Source organism: Ochotona curzoniae, unplaced genomic scaffold (genome assembly GCF_017591425.1).
Source record: "Ochotona curzoniae isolate NIBS_2020 unplaced genomic scaffold, NIBS_Ocur_1.0 contig_54, whole genome shotgun sequence".
Classification (NCBI taxonomy): Eukaryota; Metazoa; Chordata; class Mammalia; order Lagomorpha; family Ochotonidae; genus Ochotona; species Ochotona curzoniae.
In genome coordinates this window covers 3,802,501-3,816,189 of record NW_024466464.1, presented here as the reverse complement: position 1 = coordinate 3,816,189, position 13,689 = coordinate 3,802,501, and positions in this window count along the sequence as shown.

Sequence of the window (13,689 nt, the reverse complement as noted above, 5' to 3'; positions counted from 1 at the left end):
TTTTTTTTTAAAGATTTATTTTTATTATTTTTTATTGGAAAGGCAGATGTACAGAGAGGAGAGACAGAGAGGAAGATCTTCTGTCCGATGATTTCACTCCCCAAGTGAGCACAAAGGCTGATGCTATGCCGATCCGAAGCCAGGAGCCTCTTCCAGGTCTCCCACACGGGTGCAGGGTCCCAAAGCTTTGTGCCATCCTCGACTGCTTTCCCGGGCCACAAGCAGGGAGCTGGAAGGGAAGCGGGGCTGCTGGGATTAGAACCGGCACCTATATGGGATCCTGGGCGTGCAAGGTGAGGAGGACCTTAACCACCGCGCCATCGCGCAGGGCCCCAGAAGTATTTCTTTTAACCAAGTGGGCAGAGTTCCCAGAGGCCCGCCTTTGCCCTCCTGTCCCCTCACGGGCAAGCACCCCTGTAGCCCAGGGCCTCAACAACGGTCAGTGGTCAGGAAAAGACAAAGGCTGAAATGTGCTGCCCACGTGGCAGTGTGGACACAGGAGGGGATTAGGATTTAGCGGTAAGCTTTGCTGGTATTTTTAGAAAGGCGTTGCAAAGAGATGAGGGCCCTAAAAACAGGAGAGGAAACTGCTGCATACCTCAGCAGGGAGGGCACCTCGGTGGGCAGAGAGGGCTTCTTGGTGGGCAGGGAGGCAGGGAGGGCACCTCGGTGGGCACAGAGGGCACCTTGGTGGGCAGAGAGGCAGGAAGGGCACCTTGGTGGGCAGAGAGGGCGTCTTGGTGGGCAGGGAGGCAGGGAGGGCACCTTGGTGGGCAGAGAGGGCGTCTTGGTGGGCAGGGAGGCAGGGAGGGCACCTTGGTGGGCAGAGAGGGCGTCTTGGTGGGCAGAGAGGCAGGGAGGGCACCTTGGTGGGCAGGGAGGGTGCCTCAGTGGGGAAGGTACCTCAGCGGGCAGGAAGGGCACAGCTCAGCTGTCCCTTACATGCTTTGAAGTGCTTTGTCTGAAGGTCGTGCAGCCCTGCCCCCAGTGCCCTCCGCCCATAGAGGCCATGAGGTAGGACACCTGCTGAAGATGTCCTCCGCCCAGGACCGGTCCTGCAGGCAGAGAAAAGGGGGCATGGCCAGGGAAGGCTGTGTGTCCGCCTGCAGGTGCCCGCTCCCTCCCAGGCCAGCCACTCATCCATGGGTTGGCAAGCCTCTCCCGAGCAGCTGCCCGGATGCCTACAGTACCAAATGGGGAAGTGGACGCTCACTCCCAGGAGCCCCTTGTGAGCCGCTACCCACTGCCAAGGCCCAGGTGTGCCACCCACTACTGGCCCTGCAGGCGCTATCCTGAGGAGCATGCCCCTCCAGGCTCGCCCTGAAAACACGACAGGGAGGCGCAGCCCTTGCAGCTGGGCCGTGTCACTCCTGCCATCCAGCGGTGGAGCATGCTGCCCCTTGGCTGGCAGGGGCCCTGGCTGGGGTCTCAGGCTTCGGCCGCCCAGCTGGGCCGCCTGGGGCAGCAGCTCCCAGTGCACCTGCATGGATCGCTGCACATCCATGGGGCAGGGCTGGGCAAGCACCACGAAGATTTCCTAGAGTGGAGTTTCCTTAGGAAGTTGTGGGGGCCACCCCATGCTCGCCTGAGGGAGGGGGCTCCCAGCTGCCCAGGACCCTGTTAGAGGAGAGAGGTCTTGTACACCCAGGGGACCTGAGCACCCTGCCTCAAGGAAAGGAAGTGCCTGCCGCAGGACCCCATGGGAGGCCCCAAACACGCAGGATTTGCAGGTCAAGATTTGGGGCACACAGTGGCTCAACAGGCTAATCTACCTGCGGCACAGGCATCCCGTGTGAGCACCAGTTCCTGTCCCGGCTGTGGAAAGCAGCGAAAGACAGACCAAATCCTTGTGCCCCCTGCACCCAAGGGGAGACCTAGAAGTTCCTGACTGGCTCAGCTCCGGCCGTTGCAGCCAAAATCAGCTTCAAATAAAAGGGAAAAAATCTCTTTAAAATTAAAAAAACATCTGCTTCCTTTGAAATGTACATTGATAGAAAGGAGAGGGACCGGCCCCTGCTGTCTCAGGGTCACTTCCCGGATGGTCACAGCGGCCAAGGCGGGGCCAGGCCAAGCCAGGAGGGCGCTGCTTCCAGGGCTCCCACGTGGGTGCAGCTCCCTGGGCCTTGGCCTCTGTCCCCTCCTGGTGACCGCTCCTGGTGTGGCAGCATCCATGCCAAGGGGCACGTGCTGCCTGGGGACCACTGGCCCCAGCTCCTCCTGACTTCCAGAACTGCAGACATGGAAACCAGGGTAACGGGGGCCCCTCAGGGCAGGCAGAGCAGCGAGGCTCAGGGAAGCACGCCGGGCAGCAGGATTTGCTACACAGTCCGGGCAGAGTGGAGGGCTGGCCGTGGGTGCCCACCGCACACAGTGCCCCTGCTTTCTGGAGGTATCTGCGCTGCCACTGCACTCTGAAAGAAGGGTGGTGGGCCCGCACCCCTGGGCCCTCGGGGCTCCCGGCTCTTCGCCTCCACGCCCGTCACTTCTCCCTTGAGCCCTGCCCTGCCCGACGAAGTTCCCTAAATCCCCACAGAAAGCTGAAAAAGCTATTTTTTTTCTGGGAAATCTTATGCAAGCGTAATTTAATGTGCGGCATAAACTAATGAAATAAAGACGGTATGTTACAGCGGCAGCGACGGCACCGTGAAGCCGGTATGAGATGTATGGCTGGTGTTTCAGCAAACGGAAAAAGAAAGTAAAATAGAAATGAGGTGCGAGTTACATTCCGGGCCTAAATAACCTTAAAGAGAAATAGCAAAGATGCTTCTACAGCTTTCAATACACTGTGGGCCAGACGCTCCATTGCAGCGCACTAGGGGTGGTAGGCTGAGCCCGGCTCCGAGACGCGCATGGGTTTGGTTTCCCAGGAAGACGCAGCCGCAGGTGCCGCCACACCGCACCCTCGGCTCCGGCCAGGCCCAGTCCCCCCGCCGCTGCTGTAGGCATCCGGGGAGAGAAACGGCCGTGGAAGACCCTCCTTGGAGCCGATGACCCGGCTGACCCGGGTCATCTACTGTGAGCACACATCTACTGTTGCCTCCCAGGCCCATTAGCAGGAGCTGGGTGACAAGACAAGGTGGCACTGGACTCGGGCATGGGATGTGGGCATCCTCGAGGCCACAGTTAACTGCCCAGAGCCGGCACTTCATGAAGAAAGATCGAATTGTTCACTTCTGCACTGCTCCCAGGCCCTCCTCCCACGGGGCCCCATTTCTGTGTGCTCCCGGACTCCCGTGAGGTGCACAGGGCCTCGCCCCTGTGGCCGCCCCTCGGTCCCCGCCCACAGCTGGGAGCAGCCGGCCAACCCCTCACTCTCTTCTCTCCTGTCCTGTCTGCACCGCAGAAGCCTCTGGGGTCTCAAGAGACAACACCCAGCACCGGACTCAGTGCAGGCAGCCCGGATCAGAGCCAGGGTCAAGGGGAAGCTCCAGGTGACACCGCAGGTGCCTGGGCCTCCATCACGTGTGTGGGGGCACAGATGGGGTCCTGGCCCCCAGCTCAGCCTGGCGGGGCAGCGGAAGACGTGTGCGTGTGTGTGTGTGCGTGCGTGTGCCTCTGTTACTCTGCCGTTCAAGTAAGGTGGCATGCTGTGGCAAATCAGATCAAGTCACCACGCGAGATGCTGCCACCCCACAATGACCGACGGTTCAAATCCCAGGTGCTCCATTTAGATCCAGCTCCCTGCCACTGGCCTAGGAAAGGAGAGGGTCCATGTGCTTGGACCCCTGCCCCACGTGGCTGTGTACATCTGGGGAGAGAACCAGCAGATAAAACTTTTGCTCTGTAACTCTTTGAAATAAATAAATCAGTAATTTTTTTTAAGATTTATATTTATTATTTTTTCATTGGAAAGGCGGATATACAGAGAGGAGAGACAGAGAGGAAGATCTTCCGTCCGATGATTCACTCCCCAAGTAAGCGCAACGGCCGATGCTATGCCGATCCGAAGCCAGGAGCCTCTTCCGGGCCTCCCACACGGGTGCAGGTTCCCAAAGCTTTGGGCCGTCCTTGACTGCTTTCCCAGGCCACAGGCAGGGAGCTGGAAGGGAAGTGGAGCTGCCGGGATTAGAACCGGCGCCCATATGGGATCCCGGGCGTGCAAGGTAAGGACCTTAACCACTGCGCCACCGCGTCGGGCCCATTCAGTAATTTTTTAAAAGGCTGTGGGGAGGCTCCCTTAGGAATCTCCAGGCTGCTGTGCTTGCGGCTGCTCGTGTCTATGCCTTCAAACAAAAGCACTTATTACACAGAGTCAGAAAGGGAAGGAAAGAGACTTTCCATCTGCTGGCTCACTCATAAAGAGCCAAGGGGCACCCCCGGGCCAGGCTACCCAGCAGCCAGGAGCCTCATCCAGGTCTCCCCAGGAGCACCGGGCATCTTCCACTGCCTCCCAGGTCACTAGCAGGAGCCAGGTTGAAGTGGGGTACCAGGACTCAAACCCACAGTCCAACACAGGTGCCGAAAAATGCAAGTGCCAGATGTACCCACTGTTCTTCTGAAATCTTGGCACACATCCACAGTCCCTAATCCGAGCCAGGCCTGGCTGCACACTGCCCAGTGACCCAAGGCCCTGCCAGCACACCACCCCCAGCGCCTCCAGGCCCTGCCTGCACACCCCCCCAATGACCCAAGGCCCTGCCAGCACACCACCCCCAGCGACCCAAGGCCCTGCCTGCACACCCTCCCCCAGCACCTCCAGGCCCTGCCTGCACACCACCCCAGGCCCTGGGCTGCCGTGGGTCATGGGCATCAGTTTGCTGCCCAGGGTTCAGCCTGCGTTCTAATCTGTCACCCTGCCTGTCAACAGGGACAGACAGCAGACTCGGGGTAGGGCCTTGAGGACTCAGGACCCTGTCAGTGCTGGACGCAGGACGCTTGCGCAGAGGCAGCGGAGCGTGTGAGCAGGCCGCCGCACCGTGTGTCCACCCTGGGTCATCCTTTCCTGTGGCCCCAGGAAGCTCTGGCAGTGCCGTCCTGTTCCCAAGAGCTTGCCAGACAGGAAGCAGCTCAGCCCTAGCGTCCTGAGCGGGACGGAGAGGAATCCGCAGTGCCTGACCCGCAACAGACACAGCCTCACCTTGCCATGAGTGCACCCCAGCGAGGACAGGCTCAGCGACAGGGGTGTCCTCACCCACGGGCTGCGCGTGAAGCTGGACTCCTGCGCTGGCCGCTCAGACTCTGTCTTCAGGAGGCTCACCCAGGAGGGACCCTGCCCGACCCTGCGGCTGGGAGGTGGGCGGTGTTGCCCGTGCCTCAGCACGGGGCTCCCAGTGGAGGGGGATGGGCAGTGACCCCCAGCCCTGGGAGTGTCCCCCGTAACCTGGCAGTGGCACAGTTCTCAGGGTTGGGATTTCAGCTCTCAGTGACAAAACTCAGGGTAGAAACTGACCTCACGGACGGCCTCCCCACGGGCACCTGCCCCCAGACACGCAAGCTGCACCAGGACCAGGGTCGGCAGCCGGGATCCCCGCCAGGCACCGGGACGCTGAGCAGGGACAGCTGTCCTCCCAGGTGCACGCAGGAACACTGGGTCGCAGGCCCAAGAAGCCTACAGTCCGTGTGCACAGGCATGGGTAGGTCAGTGGAACGCAAGGGGTACTGCTCAGCTGCAAAGCTAATGTGAAGATTCACGGAGGAACCCAAAGATGCTGAGTCCAGCAGAAATGTCTGGAAACAAGGGAAGGACACGCATGCCACAGAAAGGGCGCGTCCTGTGCAGGGAGCCGCGGGCACAGGGAGCTGCGGGCACAGGGAGCGTCCTGCACAGAACCCTCGGGCAAGGGAGCCACGGGCACAGGGACCCGCGGGCACAGGGAGCATCCCGCACAGGGACCCGTGGGTACAGGGAGCCGTGGGCACAGGGAGCCGTGGGCACAGGTACCCGCGGGCACAGGGAACGTCCCGCACAGGGAGGCATGGGCACAGGGAGGCATGGGCACAGGGAGCCGCGGGCACAGGGAGCCGTGGGCACAGGGAGCGTCCTGCACAGGGAGCCGCGGGCACAGGGACCCGCGGGCACAGGGAGCCGCGGGCACAGGGAACGTCCTGCACAGGGAGCCATGGGCACAGGGAGCCATGGGCACAGGGAGCCGCAGGCACAGGGAGCCGTGGGCACAGGGAGCGTCCCGCACAGGGACCCGCGGGCACAGGGAGCCGTGGGCACAGGGAGCGTCCCGCACAGGGAGCCACAGGGAACAGGGAGCCATGGGCACAGGGAGCCGCGGGCACAGGGAGCGTCCTGCACAGGGAGCCATGGGCACAGGGAGCCGCGGGCACAGGGAACGTCCTGCACAGGGAGCCATGGGCACAGGGAGCCGCGGGCACAGGGAGCCATGAGCACAGGGAGCCGTGGGCACAGGGAGCGTCCCGCACAGGGAGCCGCGGGGAACAGGGAGCCATGAGCACAGGGAGCCGTGGGCACAGGGAGCGTCCCGCACAGGGAGCCGCGGGCACAGGGAGCCATGGGCACAGGGACCCGCGGGCAAGGGAGCCATGGGCACAGGGAGCGTCCCACACAGGGAGCCGCGGGCACAGGGAGCCATGGACACAGGGACCCGCGGGCACAGGGAGCGTCCCGCACAGGGACCCGCGGGCACAGGGAGCCATGGGCACAGGGACCCGCGGGCAAGGGAGCCATGGGCACAGGGAGCGTCCCGCACAGGGAGCCGCGGGCACAGGGAGCGTCCCACACAGGGACCCGCGGGCACAGGGAGCGTCCCGCACAGGGAGCCGCGGGCACAGGGACCCATGAGCACAGGGAGCCGCGGGCACAGGGAACGTCCCGCACAGGGAGCCGCGGGCACAGGCTTGTACATCGTGTTTTTCAGTTGGAGTGGTGAGCAGCGGGCCTGATTGGCGCATGAGCAGGTCTTCCTGAGGCAGCCGAGGGTACTGCATCCCCACACACAATGGGACGTAGATACTGTGTCCACTTCATCCTCACAGAGGTCACAGCTCCTCTGGGCTCCTCTGAGCTGGCTGAAGCCACAGCCTGGGTTGTCTGCCGTGCCTCAGTGCCCACATCACACTGCTGGTGGCCTGCTAGTGCCCTGGACAGATTGGCAGTGGTGCTCCAGGGTCCTGGCTTCCTCCTGGGCCAGCGCCTGGAGAGTGAGCCAGCAGGCAGGTGTCACGGCTAGCTCTCCACTCACTCTGCCTGGCCTTTCAGAATCCCTTTCAATAGGCAATTGCACGGGCCTGGCGGCGTGGCCTAGCGGCTAAAGTCCTTGCCCTGAACGTGCTAGGATCACATAGGGGTGCCAGTTATAATCCCGGCAGCTCCACTTCTCATCCAGTTCCCTGCTTGTGGCCTGGGAAAGCAGTCAAGGACGGTTCAAAGCCTTGGGACCCTCCAGGCCAGGGGTCTCCCTCCTTCCCCCCGGGCTTTCTGCACCCCCAGGCCAGGGGTCGCCCCTCCCCCCCAGGCTCCTGCAGCCCCTGGCACAGACCCCCAGGCCAGGGCCTCCCCCCCAGGCTCCTGCAGCCCCTCTTTGCCCCTTGTTCTCCACCTTGGCTCAGCTCACATTTGAAGTAACTTGGGATTAGCTTGATTTCTTTCTCTCTTTTTTTTTTCCTGGCTTTCAAAAAGTAGTAAAAATTAATTAATCTACAACTGCACTGATAGCAAAAGTTAATAGAAATTTTAATAAAAATACAACCTCAATAAGTTTTCCTATTGTTCTAATAAATGCAATAGTAGTTTAGAAATGCAGATAAAAAAATTAATAAAGTGGCTGCAGCTGGGGATCACGGCTGGCAGGCTCCCTGCAGCCAGGGTGAGACCAGCCCCGCGGTAACCGCTCATCCTGCGGAGCCTGCACTTCAGCGCCAGGCCTGGCTGCTGACGGCCCACATGCCAAACCTCCTCACCTTCTCACTTATATGACAGGCCAAGCCGGAGAGCTCACTGAGCTAACGCCCACAGCAGCCAGAACCGAGCCAGGGACCCAGCACGGTTTCCCATACGGTGGCAGGGCTCCAATGACCGAGGAGTCATGGGTCAGCCAGGAATCGAACCCAGGCCTTTGATGGGGGGAGCGCACCGTCGCTGAGCGTCTGCCCCCAGACACTTACGTCCAAGGGGAAAGGGAGAAAGCTTGGAGCCAAACAAAACAACACAAAACAAAAACAAAACAGTATCAAGGACTTGGATGACTGCACTGCAGAGGCTTAGCCAGGGTCCCCCTGCACTGCAGCCTGCCGGGTGAGCGCTCAGACCACCCCAGGGCTCCCATCCTGCACTGCAGCCTGCTGGGCCAGGGCTCAGACCACCCCAGGGCTCCCATCCTGCACTGCAGCCTGCTGGGCGAGGGCTCAGACCACCCCAGGGCTCCCATCCTGCACTGGCAGCTGCTGGGCCAGGGCTCAGACCACCCCAGGGCTCCCATCCTGCACTGCAGCCTGCTGGGCGAGGGCTCAGACCACCCCAGGGCTCCCATCCTGCACTGCAGCCTGCTGGGCCAGGGCTCAGACCACCCCAGGGCTCCCATCCTGCACTGCAGCCTGCTGGGCGAGGGCTCAGACCACCCCAGGGCTCCCATCCTGCACTGGCAGCTGCTGGGCCAGGGCTCAGACCACCCCAGGGCTCCCATCCTGCACTGCAGCCTGCTGGGCGAGCGCTCAGACCACCCCAGGGCTCCCATCCTGCACTGCAGCCTGCTGGGCCAGGGCTCAGACCACCCCAGGGCTCCCATCCTGCACTGCAGCCTGCTGGGCGAGGGCTCAGACCACCCCAGGGCTCCCATCCTGCACTGGCAGCTGCTGGGCCAGGGCTCAGACCACCCCAGGGCTCCCATCCTGCACTGCAGCCTGCTGGGCGAGGGCTCAGACCACCCCAGGGCTCCCATCCTGCACTGGCAGCTGCTGGGCCAGGGCTCAGACCACCCCAGGGCTCCCATCCTGCACTGCAGCCTGCTGGGCGAGGGCTCAGACCACCCCAGGGCTCCCATCCTGCACTGCAGCCTGCTGGGCCAGGGCTCAGACCACCCCAGGGCTCCCATCCTGCACTGCAGCCTGCTGGGCGAGGGCTCAGACCACCCCAGGGCTCCCATCCTGCACTGGCAGCTGCTGGGCCAGGGCTCAGACCACCCCAGGGCTCCCATCCTGCACTGCAGCCTGCTGGGCGAGGGCTCAGACCACCCCAGGGCTCCCATCCTGCACTGGCAGCTGCTGGGCCAGGGCTCAGACCACCCCAGGGCTCTCATCCTGCACTGCAGCCTGCTACATGAGGGCTCAGACCACACCTGGGACCTCTCTGAACTACACCCTGCTGGCAAGGGCTCAGGCCACCCCAGGCACCCTGTTAGCCCCCCATACCAGGGGGTGCAGCTCCACAGCCCCTACCCAGGCAAATTTGCCATCTTGGCCAGGGCTTGTTTCTGGAGCACTGGCATTCATCTGTGCACTGACCAGCAGCCTCCTCGCAGCTTCCTGCTGGCAGCCAGCTGTGTGCCCAGCTCACGAGGCACCAAGTGTCCTGTGGGCTGCAGGTCCTTGCGTGTGGTCTTGCTGGTGCACAAAGTGCAGTCCAGGGCCACCTCAGGTGGCCCAAAAGAAGGTTCTGGAAGCAGGCCCAGCCTGGCCACACCATGGAGTCCCATGCCCGGGGCAAGCCCTAGGAGGCCAGCGTCCCATGGAGGATGGCTCTGCTGCAACGTGCCAGGCTCTGTATGCCTGGCTGCCGGCCGCTGCCCAGGCCCAAACGGTGGCCCGCAGGGACCGCAGGTGGCACAGGCTGAGGCTTCACCCGCAGCCTGTCCCCAGCAGCTTGTCAGGCCCTGGCTTGGAGTTGCCAGGATCCTGTAGAAGGAACATAGGGTGGCAGCGAGGGACACCCACACCCCAGGGGACCCGGGCACCAGACCACCCCAGCCTGCCAGGATGCATTTCCAACCCTCGGCCCCACGCCACTCTCACTTCCCAGCCGACAGAACCTCCTTTTTTTGCAAAATTATCCTCACCTAATCCGTGGAGACGGAAAGTGGATTAGCGGTTGCCAGGGGCTGGGGGAGGGGTTGGGGGAGGGGCTGGGCCGGGGAGAAACTGCTAATGGATACCAGGTTTCTTTCAGGGGTGACGGAATGTTCTGGAATCAGCGGAGGTGGTCACGCAGCTCTGGGAAACAGAGCTGGCTTTAGAAGAGCCAGTGACAGGGTTGGCGGTGCCCTGGCACAGCATCCCTGCTCCCGGTCCCTGCAGGCCTGCCGTTGACCTGACGTGGACGTGGTGGGTGCCAGTCGCAGTTGCCAGGTGTCCAGGGACTGGGAAGGACTGGAATTCCTGCTGTGCTGGAGTCAGGCGGCTTCTGGAAACTCCACAGGGAACCAAGTCCTGGCTTAAAGTTGGAAGAACTGGAGGGGGCCAGGGAACCCCATTCTCCCTTGCACACCACCCCAGACTCTTCAGCCCCCACCTGCTCCTTCGATCAGTGGGGAAAAAGGGCAATTCTTTCTGGGGTCCCCACCACCCCAGGGTGGGGGTGCTGAGGGAGATGCTGCAGCCCAAAGCAGCCCTGGTGTCTTCTGAGTTGAAGACGCTGTATGGGGGCACGGCATGGTAGCCTAGTGGCTGAAGTCCTCGGCTTGCAAGTGCTGGGGTCTCATTATGGGCACTGGTTTGTGTCCCGGCTGCTCCACTTCTCATCCAGCTCCCCGCCTGAGGCCTGGGAAAGCAGCAGAGGATGGCCCCTAAGCCTTGGGACCCTGCACCCGCATGGGAGACCCGGAAGATGTCTCGGCCCCTGGCTTCAGATTGGCTCAGCTCCAGCCACTGTGACCACTTGGAGAGTGAATTAGCAGATGGAAGATCTTCCTCTTTCTATTTCTCTCTGTAAATCTGCCTTTTCAATAATAAATAAATAAATATTTTTTAAAAAAAGATGTTCCATGAGTTATTTTTCAAAGCAGAGTTACTGAGAGAGCGGGATTTTCCCTTGCTGGTCCTCTCTCCAGGTGGCTGTGGTGACTGGTATCAAGTCGGGCTGAAGCCAGGAGCCAGCAGCCTCATTGGGGTGTCTCAAACACACGGTGGGAATCCACACGCTTGGGCCATCTTCCGCTGCTTTCCCAGGTGCCTTAGCAGGGAGCTGGGTTGGAAGCACAGCAGCTGGGACCAGAACTGGTACCCGTGTGGGATGCCACAGTGCCAGGCCCCATGTGAATTAAACAACATGCTCATTTTATTCGCAAGGCGGACAGCACGCAGAGCGAGTCACAGTGCTCCGGCCGACTGGCCACAGCAGCTGGAGCTGTTCTAGATCGAGGCCAGCGGCCTGGGACCCACCAGGCCTCCCAAGTCCTTGAGGCAGAGCAGTGAGGACCAGCATGGGCACTCAGGCGGGGATGTGGGCTCAAACGGGTGCTTAACTCCCTGCGCTGGGTCTCCCACGCAGGTGGAAGGGACCCAACCACTCGAACTGCCACCTGCCACATGGGAGCAGCCTTCCTGCCACGCTGGCCAGAGGGTGCAGGGTGGCCTCCTGTCCCCTTGCCTCCGGTGGTCAGCAGGCTCCTGAGTCCAGCCGCGCGCTGCCCCCACCTGCTGGAAGAGGGCCGCTGGCACCCTGGCGGCCCAGGCCGTGGCTCTGATGGTGCAGGCCAGTGGCGCTGATGGCACAGGCCGTGGTTCTGATGGCACAGGCCGTGGTTCTGATGGCACAGGCCATGGTTCTGATGGCCCAGGCCGTGGCTCTGAAGGTGCAGGCCGGTGGCGCTGATGGCCCAGGCCGTGGCGCTGATGGCCCAGGCCGTGGCGCTGATTGCGCTGAAGGCACAGGCCGTGGCGCTGATTGCGCAGGCCGTGGCTCTGATGGCACAGGCCGTGGTTCTGATGGCACAGGCCGTGGCGCTGATGGCGCTGAAGGCACAGGCCGTGGCGCTGATTACACAGGCCGTGGCTCTGATGGCACAGGCCGTGGTTCTGATGGCACAGACCGTGGTTCTGATGGCACAGACCGTGGTGCTGATGGCACAGGCCGTGGCGCTGATGGCGCTGAAGGCACAGGCCGTGGCGCTGATTGTGCAGGCTGTGGCTCTGATGGCGCAGGCCGTGGCTCTGATGGCCCTGATGGCACAGGGTCTGCGGCGTCTGCGGTCTTCTCGGGCCTGGCTCCTCACGCTACAGCCTTGCTTGCCGTGCACCGGCTCCAGTCCTGGGCCTTGGAGGAGTGGCGTCGATGCACCCTCTGGGGCCGGCAGGTGGCAGGTGCTGCGCCCTGCCCGGCGCATGCAGGCCCGCCCCGTCGGTTCTCGGGGGGCCCGGAGTTGACAACTGGGAGGCTCCCGGCGCCCGGGCTCGTGCCGCTGGGTTAATGGGGCAGAAGAGATGGGTGAAGCGCGACAGAAGTGTCCTCTGGAAGGAGGGCGTCAGCTCGGGGCGGCCACACAAAGGCCGGGACACGCGGGCGGGCAGGGACAGATGGGGCGGCGCGCCGAGACAATTAGGCGGCGAGTGTGGGGGCGGGCGCGGCTCCATGGTTTTCCGGTTAACCAGGCCGGGCTGGGAGCCCCAGCTCGGCGCCTGCGGGCCGGGGGTCTCCGACGCCTGGGAGGGCAGGGAGCGAGCCACTGTATCCCCCTGCCCGGGCACAGCAGACCACAGGTTGGACTGATGCCTGCCCAGAGGTCTGGGGGGTCCGGACAGGGAGGCCCTGAAATGGCAATCTGCTCCCTAGGTGGGGGCCACAGGACGGGGCGGTGGCCAGGGGGCAGGGAAAGAGCAGGGCAGGGCAGCGAACAGGACTGGGCAAGTGGGCAGCCAGCAGGACCAGGCAGGGCAGGACCAGGCAAGGGCAGGGCCAGGCAAGACTGGGCGAAGCTGTGCAGGACCCGGCAGCAGGGCAAGGCAAGGATGGGCAGCGGGCATGACCAGGCAAGGGCTGGGCAGTGGGCAGGACTGGGCAGCGAGCAGCCAGCAGGACCAGGCATGACCAGGCAAAGGTTGGGCAGTGGGCAGGACTGGGCAGTGAGCAGGACCAGGCAAGGCAAGGCCAGGCAAGGGCTGGGCAGGGCCATGGGTAGTTGGCAGGCTTGGGCGCGGCTGAGTGAGGCTGTGCAGGACCCGGCAGCGGAGCAGGGCGAGGTTGGGCAGCGGGCAGGGTCGGCCTGCGGCGTTCCGAGCCAGTGCCCACCAGGCGGCGCTCCTTCCTTCTGAGCCGCGCGGCCGCGTGCCGCGAACCGGTGCTGTTTAATTAACGTGCAAATTGAGTAGATTAAACGACTCTAAATAATTAGCCACAGATCCTATAAACAGGATCACATATTTAATTAAGCAGCGATATAGATTTTGGAAACTGTTAGTGCGATTTGCGAAAGGGGCTGCTCAGATCTCGTCCCTGCACCCTGAAACTTGCAGCGCCAGCAGCTGGCCAGGGGGACAGCTGGCCACCAGGCTGCGCCGGCCACCTTGGCCCGCACCTTGGCACGACCGCCAGTCCTCATCCTCCTGGTGTGTCCACCTGCCCCGGGCAGGCTCTGGGCTCCCAGAACCGGGCCGTCCAGGGTGGCCTCGGTGCCAGCAGCTGGGGGGGCCGGGCCTGGCACCCTGCGAGAGGGGGGCCTCGGAGGTGCGGGGGGGCGGGGTACAATCCAATTTCATTATATCAATCACATTTAATTGGCAATTTGTACGAGCAATGACCGAGCTGGCTTTAGGTAAAACTATTAGGCGACAGGCGGGCGTGCTACTAAAATT